The sequence below is a fragment of the Hakea prostrata genome, chromosome 8 (assembly GCF_041222555.1).
Source record: "Hakea prostrata isolate BN-2017 chromosome 8, UWA_Hpros_2, whole genome shotgun sequence".
Classification (NCBI taxonomy): domain Eukaryota; kingdom Viridiplantae; phylum Streptophyta; class Magnoliopsida; order Proteales; family Proteaceae; genus Hakea; species Hakea prostrata.
Window position 1 is genome coordinate 18,565,950 of NC_142607.1, and position 20,853 is coordinate 18,586,802.

The 20,853-nt window shown below is 38.7% G+C and overlaps 1 pseudogene across 1 annotated transcript; it reads right to left on the reverse strand.

Annotated features, from left to right (window-relative positions):
* Positions 1–2,866: 2,866 nt before the first annotated feature.
* On the reverse strand, positions 2,867–4,380 carry LOC149007369 (BURP domain protein RD22-like; annotated as a pseudogene). The gene is made up of 3 exons (XR_016175263.1): positions 4,287–4,380; positions 4,084–4,195; positions 2,867–3,783 (listed from the first exon to the last, which is right to left on the reverse strand). The product of XR_016175263.1 is annotated as a BURP domain protein RD22-like (transcript).
* Between the last annotated feature and the right edge of the window lie 16,473 nt (positions 4,381–20,853).

Here is a 20,853-nt window from a genome sequence, read left to right on the forward strand (position 1 = left end):
GCAGTTAGTTCTATACCAAATTGTGAAGGTAGCCACCGATCCAACCATAGGCTGATCATGGTACCTCTCCTTGCAACCCAGCATAGACCTTGAATTAAAGCAAACTCCTCCATATCCAACTTGGTCCGTGACCCATTGTAGAATCCAAGAAAGTAGAAAATATATAAACTTGACAAGAAGGGAGTTCGGTTTGCCCAGGTTCTATAGATGGCCTTGCACAAAAGAGCTTGATTCTACCAAGAAGAATTCTGTGGGCCAAGCTCCCTTTTGAATTTAAAATCACATTCATTCCCAACTCACCCAAATATATACATATACATTAACTTATTCAATGCTTTTGTGAATAGACTGAATTAATTTAAAATGCATCCCTGAATAATACGGCTAGAGCTTCAATGTGCAATTAATGTGCAGCACTAAACTGCATACAGTGAGGATGAAATGAGTGGTTGAGGTTGAAATCTCTACCACTCGTTTCATATATATATATATATATATATATATATATATATATATATATATATATATATATATATATATATATATATATATATATATATATATACAAACCATGTCTTGACCTTTATATGGAAGCAAACTAGAAAGGACTATTAATCATCTATGGAATTCCTACCTGCAATTCCAAAAAACTTTGTTTGCAAAATGAGTGGTCGAGACTTCACATTGCACAACGCACTCAATTTGAACTTGTAAAATCCCCAGCATTTCTAACCCTTTAACTCATGGTTTCAGTTCACGAACCCGAACTCAAGTCGGACAATACCGCCACCTCCTCGAGTTGAGCCCAAAGGTTTGGAGATGGCTTCCACCCAAATGTTAGTGGATGACCCTAGTTAGATGACTCTAAAGACTCTTCCTAGAGTTTAGGAAGAGCTAAGTATTTTTTAGGATCAATGCACTGAAGGTATATAAAGGTGACTTTGCATCACTTCCGAAAATCAATGATGGTGAATCCAAATGACAAGGTAAATATACGCAAACGTTGATACTTAAAAGACCTTTCATTGAAGCCGAAAAACACCAACAAAAAATTTGATCAATACTATCTTCCATGAAAAGTAGAGAGTCATCAGTGAAGAGTAGATATGTGAAACAACTGACCCCCTATTGCAAACAATGATCTTTGTTAATAGGTCATCATTCTAGGCTTTATGAAGGAGGCAACTAAAAAGCAAGCAGATGGGGCAGAGGACAGGGGATAGAGGATCCCCTTGATGAACGCCTCCACCTGGAGCCACACTCCCACATAGAACACCATTGATCATTACCCAATATGTAATGGAACAAAGGCGACCCATCACTACAGAAATAAACAAGCTATTAACTCCCAATTTTGCCAGTAAACTCTCCAAGAAAACCAAAGCTACTATGTCATACACATTTTGCATATATAATTTCAACACCAAGAACTAGGTCTTTTACTTCTTGCACTTCCAAATGTAGTGAAACAAACCATGTCTTGACCTTTAATGGAAGCAAACTAGAAAGGACTATTAATCATCTATGGAATTCCTTGCAATTCCAGCCAGTATCTTTGTTAAAAACCTTCACTCCACATTGCACAATGCATCAATTTGAACTTGTAAAATCCCCCGAATTTCTAACCCTTTAACTCATGGTTTCAGGACCACGAACCCGGAACTCAAGTCAGTGACAATACTGTCAGCCACTCGAGTTGAGCCCAAAGGTTTGGAGATGGACCCAATGTTAGTGGATGACCCTAGTGATGACTCGACCACTCTCCTAGAGTTTAGGAAGAGAGAGGATCAATCACGAAGGTATTAAAAGGTGACTTTGACACGTCCGAAAATCAATGATGGTGAATCCAAATGACAAGGTAAATATACGCAAACGTTGATACTTAAAAGACCTTTCATTGAAGCCGAAAAACACCAAAATCGGACCTTTGTTGAAGGGTCAACCAAGGGCCAATTGATAGGACTAGTTGATTGGTCTGGGTCGACCGCCCATCCCCAATTTCGGGGCAATTTCAAAAAATTGGGTTTAAAACCCTATTTTATGACTCCACTCACCTTTGAACACATTTCCTAATGATAGAGTGGGGCGGAGGCTTGGAGAGAAAAAAAAAACCAAGATAGATTCCAGATTCCATCCACGCGGCGTCACTTCGAAACTCGAATCATTGTGGAAACTTTAAAAGGTGAGTGCTCTTCAACCTCTCTTCTTTGAACCTAGTTTAATGGTATTATTCATTAATGAGTGCTAGGTTTTGGTAGTTGGGGTATATTCAATGCCTTCCATTAGTTCTCTTTATGTTTCCCTTTGGTTTTGAGAGTTGTTTGTGAAATTCATTGCTAACAAATTTACATCGAACCTCTCAGAGATGCCCTGCAGCACACGCAAGAGCCGAATTTTGGCTTTTCATTTGAGGTTTATTTGAGACAAATTTTTTATACTCTTAGGACTTTATTATTGTTATTTAGAAGTCCCAAAGTCTTGCTTCGATCCGATTTAGAATCTTAGGTGAAATAAGGATTTTTGCAGAAACTAGGTTGAGAACGAGGGTTTGAGGTTGTTTAATCAGTTGTGTCCGAAAAGTGTAACACCCCAATTGAGAGGCCTGGCCATTACTAGCTAGGCCTGATCTCTTCATTAAGAGGCCTTGGCCATTACTAGCTAGGCCAATCTTTATTGTTTCTTTGATGTTCTTACCAATTAATAACCAAAATATTATGGACATTTTTCTTCCTTTTAATGCAAAAGAAAATATTTATTAAGTTTTATTATTAATTACTACTAAATACGTACATATCCATAATACATGTAGTAGGTACATAGTACATGAACCCAACAAGCAAACTTAAAGCATGAAAATTTTCTCCTTCTACTTGGAAACCCAAACAACATGATCTTCAGGAAGGAAGTGACAAATAGGAGTCCCAGGCTTAACCTTAAGTACTCGGAAGGCCAAGTGCTTCGGATTCCATTTGGATGTATCATGGTGACACACAGCAATAGCGTTGGCCTTTGTTCCATCAGCACCAACCATTGGAACCTTGTAAGTTGTCGTAGTGTGAGTGGAATGACAATAGAAGACAACATACACGTAGGGCTCTTCATGGCACACCACAGCTTCATTACTTCTCATCTTCTGCACACCTTGTGCGATGGTGTATTGCTGCTTCTGAGTCTCATCTTTGTCAAGCTCAGTTGACACAGCCTGAACATTAGTTCCAAGCTTTGAAGTGCCGAAATCGACCATAGACTCCAGTGAAGTTGCACAATACTTGTCTTCTCCTTGTACGGTTGGTTCCTCACAATCATGGATGGTGTTCTTCATGACTTGTGCTTCTTTGGATCCGGGCTCGACTGAGAATCGTTGTAAGATTTCAGAGTACTTGTTAGACGAAAAGGGTGTAGTTTTTGCCTGTTGACTTGATAAGAAGGTGGTCCCTTGGGTGGTTTTGGTGAAGTGTATGCTCATGGTGGTGCCTGGGTGCATGTCTTTCTCTTGGAAGAAGAGAGCCACACTTGGATCATCATGGAGCTGATCCTCAGAAGCAGCATATAGGTAATTGAAAGGATTGACACCCTAAAGCTTTCCCTTTGTGCCTTTGTGAACAGAAACTCCTCCCTTTCCAACCCCCACATAGGTTCCACTCCCAGGCTTACCAGTGCTCACACCAACACCTTTACGTCCAACATTGACTCTTGTGCCTCCACCAGACTTCCCTTTTCCGTCACCAACATTAACACCACCCTTCCCTATGTTTTCTGATGTACTCTTCCCTTCTATTAGATCTGCTAAAATCGGCAACAAGATGAAGAATATTAGTCAATTTCCACCAAAGAAGAAAATGAGTCTGGACCCTCTGTACCCACATATATGGAGAGTAAAATTTTCAACTTCTGACACATGTTCAATTTCATAAGAAGATTTTTTTTTTTACATATATGAATATAAATTAACTAAAATAAAATGTAACACTATAATCACGTGGAGATAAAAGAGGGGGGGAAGAAGATTTTGCTTTGAGATTGAACACCTGACAAGAATTCGAGAAAAAACTTAATAGCTTGAACAAAATTTGGAAAACAAACCAGTTTCAGATGGTAATAGATCTCGGATTGCTTTTGGCATAGGGGTTTTTGGCAGCTTTGAATGCCAATACTCTACAGAAGGTAGAGTTGCATGGCTTATTGTCACGGCGAACTGCAGCAAATTTATATGAACTCAGTGAGACAACATGGTGAGATGCGTTGATTATTATTTTCATAATTTGAATGGGAAATAAAGTACATACCGTAAGGAAAGCAGTGATAAGAAGAAGACAAAGATCCATTGAAAACTTGAAAACAACACTAGGAAAGTAAGCAATGTATTGAAGGGCAATTCAGGAGAAAGCATGGAATGCTGAAGTAGTGGTGGGAAGAAAGAGCTTTTAGGGGGATAATTTATAGGGCACTGAGGGGACAGCTTGATTAAGACTTTCAACTACTTTGGTGTAATTTAGCTTTGCTATATTTTGGAAAGAAAGATCACTATCCAATAAATTAGTAGTATTAATTCCCAGAGTTTATCTCTCCTCTCCTTAAGTGAATAGATCTTTGACTCTCTTGCTTTGAAGAGAAGATACATAGTGAAACATTAAAGTGTTATGTGAGGCCATACTAATGGAATGGAAAAAAATTTTCATTTTTCTTTTAGATTAAATTTCCTAGAGGAAGCTTAAGTTGTTGGCTCAGTTGACAAAGGACCAGTGTCTTACGTATAGGATGAGATCAAAGTGTGTGAATCTCTTTGGTGTTAGGAGTGATACCATGTTGTATATTTGAATTATATATAACAGCTATCCTAGGGTTTCTGCTTTCCGCAAGAGCAATGTAGTACTTTTGCATATTCTTGTCCGGTGATTTTCTTATTTCGTGTATTTTTTTTTTTTCCCATTTCGTGACTTAACTAGTCCGCAGAGTCCACAACTGCATGAATATATATACCATGTTTGAATGAGAACTATTCATTCCAAGAGACAAAACACCAAACACCCTCTTTTGGCAGCATATTGTATATTTAAATTATATAAAGAAACTACCCGAGAATACTACTAAGTGCGTGAAAACTGGCTAGTGTGCTGGCCCAAAAGGATTTCATGCTCAATCAAACTCTTATCCAACCACTGCTGTCCCTTCTTAGAAATACGAGGACTTACCAAATCTGAATCCTTAGACAATCCTGCAAATCTGCCTTCGTCCCCTTACTAATTTTTTGCCCTTCTCAGCACTCTTGCCTCTTTTCATGGGCTTATGGAGTGGTGGTACTTTGGATTTGGGAAAGCTTCCTTCTCCAAATCCATGCTTGTCCCCAGATCTGGTAATGTTCTTAGCACATCTCGGTTTCTGAAATTTGGAATCGGAGATAAGATCGGTCAACTTTCTGGACCGATTAGAAAAATCGATTACAGTTCATGTCAATCCAACAACAAAATCGGTTTTGAAACGGTTTAAATAATTAAACAATAAAAAGAAATCAACTTGGGGTTACTCTGATTTAGTAGAAACGGTATTAATAAAATTAGGACTTCACCGATACGGTTCCGATTCCTAATAACAGATGTCAAACTCAGTTGGTGGTTGTCTCCTTTCATGTTTATGATTTGGGCTTTGCAGGTACCAGTTGGTGGGTGTCTCCTTTCATGTTTATGATGGGCTTTCATGTTTGTGATGGGCTTTGCAGGTACTAGTTGGTGGGTGTCTCCTTTCATGTTTATGATGGGCTTTGCAGGTACCAGTTGGTGGAAGTCTCTTTTCATGTTTAAATTGGTGTCTATCTTTGCTTGAGTTAGATCATTTCTTGTTAGTTTGTTAGATCATTTCTTGCTAGTTTGAGCATCACTAATCCCTCAGGCAAGAAATGGGGCCATCAAAACATCCATTAAAAAGAAACCTAAAAGCAGCTAATCATGTAATTTTCTCATTAAAAAAAATCTATTATTTAAAAAGTTAACTAGAAAAAGAGAATAGTGTTTGGTTGTATGGTTTTATACTTAAAACATGCAAATGCACAGTTGTATTTTGATCCCTTGTAGTTTTAAAATCCGCTAAACATTGACATTTTTGTCGATGTGCCCGATATAGGTATAATATCTACACAATCAAGACGGATTGCTCCCCTCTTTTTGTGTTCTGACTATGTCTCCCTCTCCAGACGGATTACTCTGAAAGATTTTATTTGAATATAACGCTTCGAATTTTTGAAAAAACAAAATATCTACACAATCAAGTAACAACATTTTAATTTTCCCAACACTTAAAGGAAGTAAGGGATGGATTTATTTTTGTACCTAATCCACTTTGTGGGTCATATGTGTCACACTTCAAAATATGGGATACAACATTGTCAAATTGGGCCTAATTCTCAACCCAACCTTGAGTCCATGTAATTAGGCACAAACTTAACCTGATCTTCACCTAGGCCTTGAAAAATCCAATTCGAAGCCGCCCTTAGGCTACTATGGCCATTTATAGCCATAACCATGGGAAGGCAGTAGCGGAAGACATATTGTTGGGGATACGGATGCACAAACAAGAACGAAGAATCACCACAAGCAAAACACAAATAAAGAATTAAACGTGGTTCAGCAAAACCTTCACTACATCCACCAAATAGAAAAAGAGTTTCACTACTTCTAGGAAAACTCACACTACTCTCACACCTCACAAAATGTTATATTTGCTTGCCCTCCATCCCCTCCAAGGAAGAAACCTCGAGATGGAACTCCCAATCCCTTACAAGGATGGATTCATTCATCTAGGTTATCCGTAGAGACTATTTATGGATAAACCTAAAACCGTAATCCCCATGTAATTAAAATTTTATCCCGTACAAGTAATTGACAAAAACCCTGATCCAATTACAAATACAACCCAAACTATTATTATATGGATCCACTGAATACAAGACACCCAAACTCAACACACATAACCATGGGATTCTCTATCGTACTTTACAAGTCATATTGCTAATCCCAATATTGGGATAATAACATAGGTTAGTAATTGACCTTTTATTTTTTTGGTAGGCAGGATAGTAATTGATCATAATTATATTTCATCAATTTAAGACATTAGTTATGGTAACTATTTATTACTTCATAAGTGACTATGATCCCAATTTTCTAATAAGTACTCAATGTGCTCTATGATTAACATTTTTTTGTGAAAAAATAAAAACATTATTGTGAGAAAATATAAATTAAGGGGTCTCTGAATCAAGCAATGCAATAAAGTTCAGATCACCATCTTTATGGGGTTGCTATGATTCTTTACGTCTCTGTGGAGGCTTTTGCAAAATCTCTTGTGAGGATCAATGGTTGGAGAGTGGAGGAGACATGCAAAAGATATATCCTTGCTTCTGCATTTATTTTATCACATCACTTTAGATATTTATGCTTATTATTGGCTAATATCTTACATTCTTTATTTGCGAGAGTAGAAGACTATGCTCATGTTACACCCCTCCACCATATATTTAGGATAGGATCCACCTCTAGTCCACTTTACCATCTAACGTGTACCACATCCAATAGGTAGAATACCCAGAAACAAGGAATCAAAACTAGGCCAAACGGTCGTAGGCAAAACCAACTTGCCAAAGCATTTGCAAAGTCATTAGGTGCCCTTGGAACATAGATGAAATTACATGAGAATAATGTGGAGTAGAGATAAAAAAAAATATCCTCTAGGATTTTGATTGCATCTAAAGGTAGGGGAGCCACTTCGATCCACTAAGAAGGAAACAACTAACTTGTGATCAAATTGGATGAGCACTTGAGAGAATATACATGAGATGGAATCATTTAATAGTTGCTAAAGCAAAAAAGAAGAGGACGACGCTACATGAACCAAGCAGCCATCTGGAGTGCTTATGTCATACCCTAACCCGCCCAATCCACCATGTGGATTAAGAGAGAATCTACATGACATGAAGACCACAAGGGATCCACTGGAACCTCTTGCTACAATCCCACCGCAGTGCATGATTGGCTGCTACTACTCCCTCTCACGATGGCAAGCAAACTCGAACTCCCGAGCATTCCCTTAAGCCTTCCGAAACACCAATTCTGTAGGTGTATCAAAATGAGTGAAAACAATCTTCATCTTGGTGGTCATAGGTGCCACAGGATGAAGGTCAAATCAGTACATAACAAGTGATAATTCTATTTCCTTTTGTTTTGAACTCTCTGCTCCAAGCTAGAAGAAAATCCATTAAAGAAGGTGAAGACCCAGGAAGAAGAGAGTAATTGAATCCACATCTATACCAGGGCGCTCGAGCACAATTACAACCCAGTAAGATATGCCCTACGTACAGTCTCTAATGCCTCACAAGCACAGCTAACCCACAAGAATCTGGCATTGAAGAAGTTTATCTCCAGTAGTCAGGCCATTGGCGGATCCTCTCCATAAGAAACGATGAATCTTGGGTAATGTTAAACTATTACAAAGAACCTTCCCTAGGTCATCAAGGACAGAAGAGTAAGATGGTCGATGAGAATTGGAGGGGTTAAATAACACACACAAATCATGCTAGTAATTGGTCAACATAGGATAACAACTATTTACGCTGAAAATACCAGTTTGTATCATGCACGAATACCATAATCCACCCTAGTGAAGCTTCAGAGTTCAATTTGTAGAATGTGCAGGAACACTTTGACAAACATAGGAATGAAGAAGTCCTCCTTCCTCCATTCCATAGTGTCTTGATTAATCATATCAGCAACTGAATGAATATTTGAAGTTAAAGACAACGAACGAGCAGCTAGTTCTATACCAAATTGTGAAGGTAGCCACCGATCCAACCATGGGCTGGTCATTGTACCTCTCCTTGCAACCCAACATAGACCTTGCATTAAAGCAAACTCCTCCATATCCAACTTGGTCTGTGACCCATTGTGGAATCCAAGAAAGTAGAAAATATATAAAGTTGACAAGAAGGGAGTTCTAGGGGTGCAAGTTTGGCATTGGCGGCCCTTACCCGCCCTAAGCCCGCCCTGAGCCCGAATAGGGCTTGGGCTAAAGATTTTGGCCCTAAGGGTGGGTTAGGGCCAAAATATTCTAGCCCTAAACTAGGGTCAAGGGCTGGCCTGGGATTACTCTCTAGCTCGCCCAACCTGTCCTTGATTTTGGCCCTGATTTTGACCCTGATTTTTGCCCTTATTCTGGCCTTAATTTTGGCTCTTATATTAGCCTTGATCTTGGCCATGATTCTAGCCTTGCTTTAGGCCTTGATTCTAACCCTGATCTTGGCCCTAATTCTGGCCCTAATCTTGGCCATAATCTTGGCCCTAATCTTAGCCCTAATCTAGGTCCATGATTTTGGCCCTGATCCTAGCCTTGATTTGAGTCTGGACCCTCCACCCATATGGAGAGGAATTAATTAAAATCCACATGGGTAAATACTTGACACGTGTCAAATTATAAAACGTGATCATGTTTTTAAAAAAATTAATAATAAAAATAAGGATAATTCCTCCCCCGTTTTTACTATACCCTCTTTCTTCTGTTCCCCCTTCCTTGGTGTTGTGCCGTTGTTTGTTGTTGTCCACTTTGTCCTTCTTTTAGTCGCTCTCCCCTTTATCCGTTTGTCTTTCCCTCTTCTTTATTTTGACTTTTTGGTTTTCCACCTTCACTCTTTTTATTTTGATTGTTGCAATTCTTCGTTTGGTTTCCCCTTCTCCTCTGCTTGTGGGGCCCTTTTTTTTTTTGGGGGGCTGGTGCTTTTTTATTGGGCGTCACCTCCCCTGGGGTTTCTTTCCGCTTTACTCCCCCTTGCGCCCTCTTGCGGAGGATTAACGTGGTGATATTCGGTTCCAATTTGGTTGATTCTATCTTCCTCCTCTTCGGTTTCTTTTTAATTTTATTCAATTATTATTTCTTTATTTTGGTGATTTTTTTTAGGTAACAATTATGATTATTTTTCTCTACAATTAATTGGGTTTCCTTGACAAGGGTTGTGGTAGTGGGTATTTTGGGATTTGTAATATGGGTGCCCATCATCGGACCCTCCACCCATATGGGGGGGCATTAGTAATTATAGCAAAGTTCCCAGGTTGGGTTAGTAATTCTTGCAACATGTGTCAAATTATAAAAACATGATCATGTTTTTGAAAAAATTAATAATAAAAATAAATTATATCCTCATTACCAATGTAGTAAGCATCCATCTGATTTTGGCCATGATCCTAACCCTAATTTTGGCTCTAGTCTTAATGTTAATTTGACCCCGATCATGTACTAGATTTTTACCCTAATCTTCATATTAACATTGATATAACTATAAGTCTCGATTTTGACCTTCAGACATTTTGATCATATTAGACTATGAGTTCACCTTTTTTATTTTTTTTAAGGCAATTTTATTTTCGAACTAAGTCACTTTTAGTTCCCAAAAAACTTTTTTTTTGAGGGGGGGGGGGGGGACTAAGGCGAGATAATATATTATAAATAATAAAAACTAGTATATAGAAAATTAATATCTTACAAATCTACACCCCAACTTCTCATCATGAATATCGACATCTCTCTTTTGCCTCCAATGTAATATTTCAAAAAAACTTATTAAGGATAGATAGTTGTGTTTATAACTAAAATATCATTTTCTTTGACTACGAAAAAAATACCAATACTAAATTATTGTTGATTTACTTGTTAACCATTTGAATATGGTTTTTTTTTTTTTGTTGAATAAGTATATCAATGGGAAAGGTTTTCAATTTCCATCACCAAAGTAATGGGAAAAGTTTTCAATTTCCAACACCAAAGTAATGGGAGAGGTTTTCAATTTCCATCACCAAAGCAATGGGAGACTTTTAGAGCTCAATATAGAATTATGGAGTGTAAAATTATTTATGTTTAAAGAAACACTATCAACTTATTGAATATTTTATCATTTTGTAAGAGCTTGAATCATCTTATATTTCTATGAATTTTATTTTTAGTTAACTTGTGATGCTTTTTTTTTATTTTATTTTTTTTTTTATATATATATATATATATATATATTATGTATTTACATTTGAAATTTTAGGTCCAAGGATAGGACCAATTAAGGCTAGGGACAAGGCTAATCAGGGCCAAGGACAGGGCCAATCAGGGCCAGAGGATAGGGCCAACGACAGGGCCAATCAGGGTATGTCACACCCCACATACCCAGCCGGATCTAGTCATACCCAAATACCCGTGAGGGTGATACACCGCAAGACCTAGATTCAGTGACAATTCCATACAACATGTGATATAGTAAAATCAAACGGACAAGAATAAATCAAATTTCTCATATAAGTTATCAAATTTGAAATAATGATTATAATCATTCATTACTTCAAATCAAAAGGTATAACATCAGAGTTTTGAAAAGAAAGAAGGATAATTTTTTTGCAGCAGAAAATAAACTAGACTAATTTCCTAATGAAATCAACCCAATAAGGACAGTCTTAACATTGGCATGAAGCTCCATGTGCGTCCACACCTTCTTCAGTTGTTCCCTCGAGTAAGTCTGCCGGCAACGAGTCCTCCACCAAGAAAGAGTCTTCATAACTTGCAGATATATTCTAATAGAAGGAGAGAGAGAGAGAGAGAGAGAGAGAGAGAGAGAGAGAGAGAGAGAGAGAGACAAACAAAAACATATAAAAGGAATGAGTTCAATAGAACTTAGTGAGGTCAATTCAACATCATATGACGGATTCACTCACAAGATTACACACCACACATATAATATGAATATCAATAATGAAATTAATGACAATGATATGATATGAATGATTATGATATTATGTTCATAACCCTATCATGAAGTCTCTATGGTAGACACACATTAAGTCATACATCAGTCTTCTTTTGGCGGTCTCAGTTATTCTTCCCTCACGACACTCAAGCACGTTTGTTGGGTTCTCCGCGGTTGTTGTGTAAAGTCTTATCAAGCCATGGTTGGGGATTAAATCACCACTCTTTCACATCACCATTGGTATAAGATTTAACGTGTGTCAATGATAATCCTAGTCCCAAAAATAAATTTGATAAAGATTAAATTTGTTCTTAATTTTTATAAAAATTAAAAATTCGTGTTTAAAAACTACAAAAAGATATGTATCTAATATTATACTATTATATCCGTACATAGTGGAAATGAATCTTACCCAAAAAAAAATGAAAATGAATTAATAAAATATAAAATATATGGAGATAAGGAAAAATGGATTTTGTTTGTGTGTGCACGGATACTGTCCACATAGGTGCTAAGTTATGACTTATTGTTTTGTAGAAAACCTAATGGTTAATATAATAGACTATCATTTCTTATCTTTTCAAGTTTAAAAGCCTTTTAAATTCCAATCACACACTTTCATAAAGCTCCTTTATTTTTATTTTTTTCTTCAAGAAACCCCAAAAAGTATAAACTTACAAAATGACACCAACTATTGGAGGTCAACTAGAAACCTTACCCATGACCCTGTTCTTACTACCATAGCCTCTGACTCAGTTAACCTATTCCATCTTCTCCAATAACCATAATCCAATTTTACTTGAGAGTCCAACAGAAGGGAGGACCTATGCAAAGGATCATGGCAATAGCATGAAATCAACCTCAATAACACAACCAATAGATAAGAAGACTTTACGAAATAAACCTCAACAACCCTTTTTTTTTTGGGGGGGGGGGTGATTCAGATTTGATTAAAAGAGGATATCTATTACCGATTTGTTATGATGAATTACATTGATGAAATCATTTTTTTTTTGGCTAAAACTCCCATTGATTAATACATATTTTTCTTCCAAAACCCTAACCCTAACATCCAAACACATAAAGGATATTGCCTAGCCTCTTGATAGCATAAACCACATCCATGGAGCTCACGATCTTCTTGTGAGTGTACTCTGTGTAAGTAACATCATCACCAACAACATTCTCGAGAAAGATCTTAAGAAATCTCCGAGTCTCTCCATAGATCAAACCATTGATAAAGATCTCAAATCCTGAGCTGATTTGTTCCCTTTGTTAACAAACAACAATTTGGGGAGGTACTGGTTGGATGGAGTCTCCTCTCACCATTAACAAAGAAGTAGCTAAGATAGTGAAATTTGAAGTTCTATTTCTCCATTAAAACCCCACTGGAACTAAGACATACAAGGTGAATTGATCAACGAAGACGAGGTCAACTAGGGTTCTTAGATGCAAAAGATACGGTTTCTTCGTTGGTTAGGTTTTGGGTTTTATTTTGTCATTTTGGTTGTTATTCGGTGGCCTTTCGTAAATGTTGAAACTTCTTTTAATTGAACCACATTAATTATCATATTACCTCCCTTTTGTTTTTATCGTTGTATCAATAATTGACAATTGTTGTAACACACCACTTAGTGTGGATTAATTGCGGACAAAAATCCAACATGGTACCACAAATATGTGGAAACATGATGGAAAATTTTAGAAGAAATATACCTTGCACTCAGGCTTGTTTGCTGTTGTTGGGTTTTGGTCATCTCAACTTATGTTAAAATGGCCAGAGTTAGTCCGGTGTATGGGCCTTTGTGGAGAGCCATCCGCCATTCATGGCGGGCGGGTTTTCCCTTCTCAATCCCCGGGTGTATGTTTAAGCACTCGTGCTTAAACTTACCCTACAAGTTCCACCATATACAGCACTAAATCTTGCGAATGCCTAGAAAATGCAAATCTTCAACTACTAGTTACAATAGGGAAATAAACACTTGTTTCAGGTTGCAAAACAGTGAACAGAACAGACCAACCTGTGGAAGCTCCCTTAGGCCATACAAGGGATAAATGTATGGTGACCCTCCTTGAAAGCGTGCAAGTGATTCCACATAAAGCTAGCAAAGAATGAAATCAGAATGAATGCACTAATATAGTAAGGTGGATAAAATTTTCATTTTTGCTTGCATAAACAACAAAACTAAAAATAAATGATGTGCCTGGGCACCATCTTTCCTTCATTCTCTTTAAAGTATCCACTGCAGGCTAGCTGGTCCAGGTAACGATCATTTGTATGAAGCGCCAATGCATGTCCAATGAAGTCCACAGTGTTTTCATCAAGACCATATTTGCTGACAGGGGAAAAATGAAACCATAATCAGAACAACATCGGTTTAGTTCTACACTTTGAAGAAGAAACAGGAGCTGCTAATAAAAAGAAAATAATCACAACTGATCAAGAATCAAAGTTTATTGCTGGGACGTTACCATATGCCTCTGAGAGAATCCTTTGGAAATCCAAGAGATTCTGCCAGATGCAATATTTCAAGAGGAAAAAGGAAGAAGAGAGACAAAGGTATGTCAAGTTTAACGAAATGGAGTTGGAGTTGCCACACTAGAAGGGCATACCAATGCATGAGGCTCCTGCCACTGTCTGGAGAGGGTACATTGAAGTTGTAAATTTCATTAACAAAGTCCATCTACAATTGACATGGATCAATAAATTCTACATGTGATCAATCTGGAGATCTTATCCATCCACAGGTCAAAACAACCAATCAGCTCTGAAGCAACGAAAGTAGAAGAGATGGAAATTTTCCCTTCTGGACATGGAAACATCTTCATCATAATAATTAAATAACAGGAACGATAAAGCAATTATAACAATGATAATGAAACACAAACAAATTGAGGTTGGTAAACCAAGATTATGAGCGCACTAAATAAGTTCTCTTGTTGTCACTCTTGTAAGGTCCATTCTTCGTGTGTTCTGGGGTCGTTTTACACATAGTTTTGAACATAAATGATGAACTTGCGAGCACGGCGCGTTTAAAAAAATCCCATCAGAGGAGACTGAAGGGCCTCCATGTCAGTTGCAGGAACCTTGTGAACCTATTACAGTGATAAGCGCTTATAAGCTCCATAAGAGAGCACTGACAACTATTTGTTCAGAAAAAAGAAGAAAAAAAATCCCATTTCAGATATTGAAGGTTAACCGGATGTTAAGGAGTGCTTAAAAGATACACCTTCCCCTTACTGACGACGTAGCTACCACCTCCAGCCTTAAAGGACAGATATTTTGTGACATCAGTGTGAATAAGGACACAAACCAGACTACCATTCGCCATCATGAACTTGTCAGTTGTCACCGGGAAAAAAGAAGGGAAAAAAGAAGGGAAAAAAGAACCATTTAGTTAAAAAGAGCAAAGATGAAACAAGAAACCAAAAATGTAGAATTTTAAACGTCATAGCTTAGTTATGCCAATAAAAGTCCATAACAAAACATACCTTTTGGGATCATGTCCACATTGTAATCCCTGCTAGAGCCCAAATGTGCAGGAGTTTTATCATTTCCTCTAAACCTTTTCCAAAGCTAAAAGCAGATGAATCACAAAATGATCAAATACAAAAACTATAAATCTTAAGGGCCTGTTTGGTTAGATGAGTCTGGAGATTTCAAATATCTAGAGATTTCAAATCTATAGATTTTAAATCTATGGAGTTATAATTTATAAAATTAGATGTTTGGTTGTGGAATGAAATCTATGGATTCATCCTAAAATACTATTTGATCGACGTGATTTTTGTGAATGTGCAAATGTACAGTTTTTTTGAAATCTCTGGATTTCACCCATTTCCCATAAATCTACAGATTCATGTTTTTAGTGTAAAAAGGTGAATCTCTAGATTTCAAGAATCTAGGGATTCACACAACCAAACAGGTAAAAATCTCCCATTTGTGAATCCAGAGATTTGAAATCTCTGGATTCGCTTAACCAAACAGGCCCTTAATGTTCACTCTCTTAATTTCCAAATAAGACATAAGTGCCTAACAATACGTCATTGATTGTTTTCTATAATTCTCTACAAAGCTCAATAATAGGGTTATTTTCCAACCATTAAATAATTTATCTTGTTGGCAAAGTATATGGTGAGAATTTTGTAATATAGCCATGGAGATTTGGGTCAATTCTCAATAAACACATTATCGTTTTTCATCAATGACATATATAAATAATAATGAAGGAAAAAGTGTACACTGTTATAAAATAAAGAGAAAATATAGGATACAAAGAAGAAAGACAAGATCAGTTCAGCTCTTCTATTGAGTTAGTCATTACATATTTATAATGGAATTAGCATCTTCTCTAATATAGTAATATCAGAGTCTACAAAGAAATACAATATATGATTTTCACACACAATAAGATAATCTTGATATGGAATGATAGATTGCCACCTGATATGTAGGAAATATAAACGAACCTGGTTCAATCTTGGTTCGACCCTCGACTCCGGTCGGGACGAAGGGAATCGACTCGCTTCCGAGCGAGCCAGGTCCAGGAGATAGCTTGCTGAGGAAGAAAACTAACTCAATCACAAGCACGCCCTAATCCGATACGATCGGAATAGGCTAATCAACGTAAAGGCGACTAGCAGTATTTGGCAGCAGTCACTCATCGCTATTATATGGAAAACTACCATATAACGATCATATTATCAAAGGAATCATCTACTAGTCCAACCTAGTAGAGATCTATCACTTAACGGATCTATCTGATAAGATCCAACGACTATCCGAAGAAGGCTCAAATACATCCAACGAAGGAGATTCGAAGGTACACTCTATATAAGACATCACCTACCCACAAGGTAGAGGATGGACGAACACACATACACAGATACATACAATCTGAATCGTATTCTCGTTATTCATTCCTTAGTTCTGTGATCCAACAGAGCCGTTTGTGATAAGTTCATCAACTGACTTAGCCTTCGGAGGTGGACTCCCGATCCTAGCGGTCCGGCCACATCTGACGTTCGTTTTTGCAGGTCATTCTCAGGAGATCTAAGGGCTGAGCAGATTTTGGACGCATCATTTGGCGTCGTCTGTGGGAAACGTTTCAGAAAGCTATGGTAACTAGATCAGCAGCAGAGCTGCTGCTGCGGCCCAATGAGTAGCTAGCGTCCAAATTCCCGGAGTGAACAATCTGTATATTCCACAGGGAAGTCGACCCCTTGAATTAGATGGTGGTCAGGGGGTAATAATCCTCCAGATCCACTCCAGTATCAACTGGATCAACTGAAACTCCAAATGTTGGAGATAAGTCAAGCACTTTGTGTGCTAACCAGACAAGTGGTGATACCACAAGCACCTAATCATCGTGATGCAAAAAGGTGTGCATTATAGCGGGATCAAAGACTGATCGATGAGCAGAATATTGGTCAAAATTTCTAGGAAGGCGACCGATTGAGAGAAAGAGAACCTAGGAGAACTGGAGATCTCCCTAGGCGAGACGATCGGTTTGACGGACCGCAAGGAAGTACGACCGGTTCGAATACAAGGTTGGTTGCAAAAGTACATACTCACTCACCAATTATCAGGCGCGTTGCTCGAGATCATGATCATGTCGTCGGAGATCGGTCAGCACATATTGGTCAAGAATTGGCCAATATCAATCAAAAGCTCGGACAATTGGCGAGAGGGAGAATAACCAATGATATATATATTCAATTATCCGAAAAACTCCATTTGCCGGCCCCATAGCCAGATATCAATTTCCTCATAATTTCCGTTTGCCAACTTTTTCCACGTTCGATGGTTCAGGAGATCCCACGGCCCACATCAGTTATTATCAGCAGACTATGGCAGTTGCAGGTAATTCTGATGAAATCCTTTGTAGGGTCTTCGGTTCGTCCTTTACTGGAGCAGCAAAAAAATGGTTCTCGAATCTCCCGTTGGGGAAGATCGTGGATTTCGACGAATTGGCGCGCAAATTCATAGGACGATTCCAGAGTGGAATCCAAATCAAAAAGACCGAGGAGACCTTGTTTACTATTAGACAAGGGAAGAGTGAATCGATTCAGGAATACTTGAAAATATTCAACAGGGTTACAATGGAGATAGAGAATCTAGATGAGCAAGTAGCTAAAACTGCTTTGTTCACTGGACTCACTAACCGACGACTCTTGGAGTTATTACTTTAAGATATGCCTTCCACTTATGCTGAACTAGTACACAGATGCCAAAAGCAGGTAGAGGTCACGGAGATCATAGACACACGCCAGGGGGACAATAAAGCCTCTACAAAAGAACAGAAGGCTCCTGAGAACAAGCAGAAGCCGAAATAGAATGTTCGCAATCGAGTCGGAAAGCCTCATCAAGCGTGGCAGCAAAGATCTCCTGATAGAAGTGAGTATACTCCACTAAATACTCCTCGGGCTGATATTTTAAATATTATCAAGAAACAAAATATCTTGAAGTGGCCTCCAAAGCTTCCCACCAAGCCTAGGGAGCAGGATCGAGAAAGGTATTGCCGTTTCCACAAGGATTACGGTCATTATACCAATGATTGCAGACATCTAAAAGCAGATATTGAGAGATTAATATCTCAAGGACACTTGTCCAATTTCGTAAGAAGATGATGAGAAGAACCGCGAGACGCAGGTAACAAAAGGGACCGTTTGGTTAGCCCAGAACAACCGGCGGAGACTCCTAAATCTAAGAAAGGTAAGGAGGTGATCAATGCTACTCAGTCACCCATCCTAACAATATTCGGAGGTCCCAAACCTGAGTCACTCCGGAAGCTGAAAGCAAAATCCAAGTTCGTTGGGACTGGAGAAATGCAGAAGCGTAAAAGGCCGAACGGTGAGGGTTCGATCACCTTCGGCGAGGAAGATGAAAGAGGCATTTGTTTACCTCATGATGCTGCCATAGTCATCAAGGTAGAGATTGCACGCCGTGAAGTACAGAGGGTGTTGGTTGACACCGGGTCTGCTACAGACCTTTTATCTTTTGAAGCTTATCAAAAGCTTAAAGTGGATGAAGACTTGATGGACCCATCATCCACGCATCTATATGGCTTTGCAGGATCGTCTGCAATAGCAGAAGGATCAGTACAGTTGGACCTGTCAATTGGAAGCTTCCCCAAGGAGGTTACTGTTCGGGTAAACTTCTTGGTGGTTTGAGAGCTCTCGGCTTACAACGTCATCCTCGGGAGACCATCCTTATCAAAGTTAGGTGCTATCGTTTCAACGAAGCACCTGAAAATAAAATTCCCGACGGAGATGGGGATCGGTCAAGTTTCATCTGACCAGAGAATTTCTCGGCAATGTTATGTTGCATATTTAAAAGATAAGGAGGGCCCAAGAAAGGTGACAGCGCTACCAATTGAGGTATGAGATGATCGGGACGAAGCGGAAATGCAAAGACCCGAGCCAGTAGAAAAATTGGAACAAATCCAGTTGTATCCCGATGATGAAAAAAGAATTACTTATATCGGGTCTGAGCAGCTAGGAGAATTCAAAGAGGAGTTGAAGTCTTTTCTTCAACAAAATAGTGATGTGTTCGCGTGGTCTGCAGGATGACATGCCTGGAATTGATTGGCAAGTTGCAGAGCACAAACTTTGGATAGATCCAAAGGTGAAACCAGTTATTCATAAGAGGAGAAATTTCTCCATAGAAAAGTACGAAGCCGTTCAGGGCAAAGTTGAAAAACTGAAGAACTCTAGTTTCATTGAACCCATTGAATGCCCAATCTGTTGGCCAACGTGGTAATGGTCAAAAAGGCAAATGGCAAATGGAGGATGTGTACAGATTACACAGACCTCAACAAAGCTTGCCCTAAAGACTGTTACCCATTGCCCAGGATTGATCTGTTGATAGACGCAACAACAGGATATGAAACATTGAGTTTCATGGATGCATACTCAGGGTATAACCAGATCCTCATGATCCAGGAGGACGAAAAGTTTACGGCTTTCATGACTGATCGTGAGAGCTTTTATTATAAAGTCATGCCGTTCGGCCTGAAGAATGCAATGGCTAATTATCAGAGAGCCGTCAACAAAATCTTTAAGGACTTGATCGGGAAGAACATGGAAGCATATGTTGACGATATGCTAGTAAAAAGCACTATGAGAACAAAGCATATTGAAGATTTAACAGAGGTATTTTCAGTACTACGAAAATACCAAATGAAGCTGAATCCGGAGAAGTGTGCCTTTGGAGTTTCGTCGGGCAAATTCTTGGGCTTTATGGTATCACAAAGAGGTATTGAGGCTAACCCAGCCAAAATACAAGCTTTAATTGATATAGAAGCCCCAAAAACTGTTCGGGATGTGCAATGCTTAACGGGGAGAATAGCCGCGTTGAACCGTTACATCTCACAGTCGGGAGAAAAGTGCCTACCCTTTTTCAAAGCACTCAAAGATTTGAGGGGCAGTAAGGAGGCAAAATGGACTGAGGAGTGTCAGAAAGCTTTCAAAAACTTGAAAGAGACATTGGGAAGACCACCGCTATTGTCCCGACCCAAAAAGGGAGAAATTTTACAGCTGTATTTAGCAGCATCTCCTTTGGTGGTAAGCGCAGTCCTCGTTCAGGAAAAAGACAAAAAACAGTGGCCAATCTATTATGTTAGCCACGTACTACTCGATGCAGAGACACGGTATTCTCAGATCGAAAAGCAAAGCTCTGGCTCTTATGATAGCATCTAGAGAACTATGGCCATACTTTCAGGATCATCCAACTGAGGTATTTACCACTTTTCCCCTTTGTAAAGTTTTTCGTAACCAAATTTGTCCGGAAGAATGGTAGCTTGGTTGGTTGAACTTAGTGAATTCCAAGTAAGCTTTAAGCCTCGAACGGCAATTAAAGCTCAAGCACGGGCCGATTTCGTAGTAGAGACTACTGCACCGATGGAGGAAATAGCCGAACCCACCATTCCGACCGTATGGGAGGTATATGTGGATGGTTCGAGTAATAAGCAAGGAGCAGGGGCTGGAATTCTCTTGAAAAGTCTAGCAGGATTTATTATTCGATATGCATTAAGATTTGCATTCGACGCAAGTAACAATGAGGCAGAGTACAAAGCCCTAATAGCTGG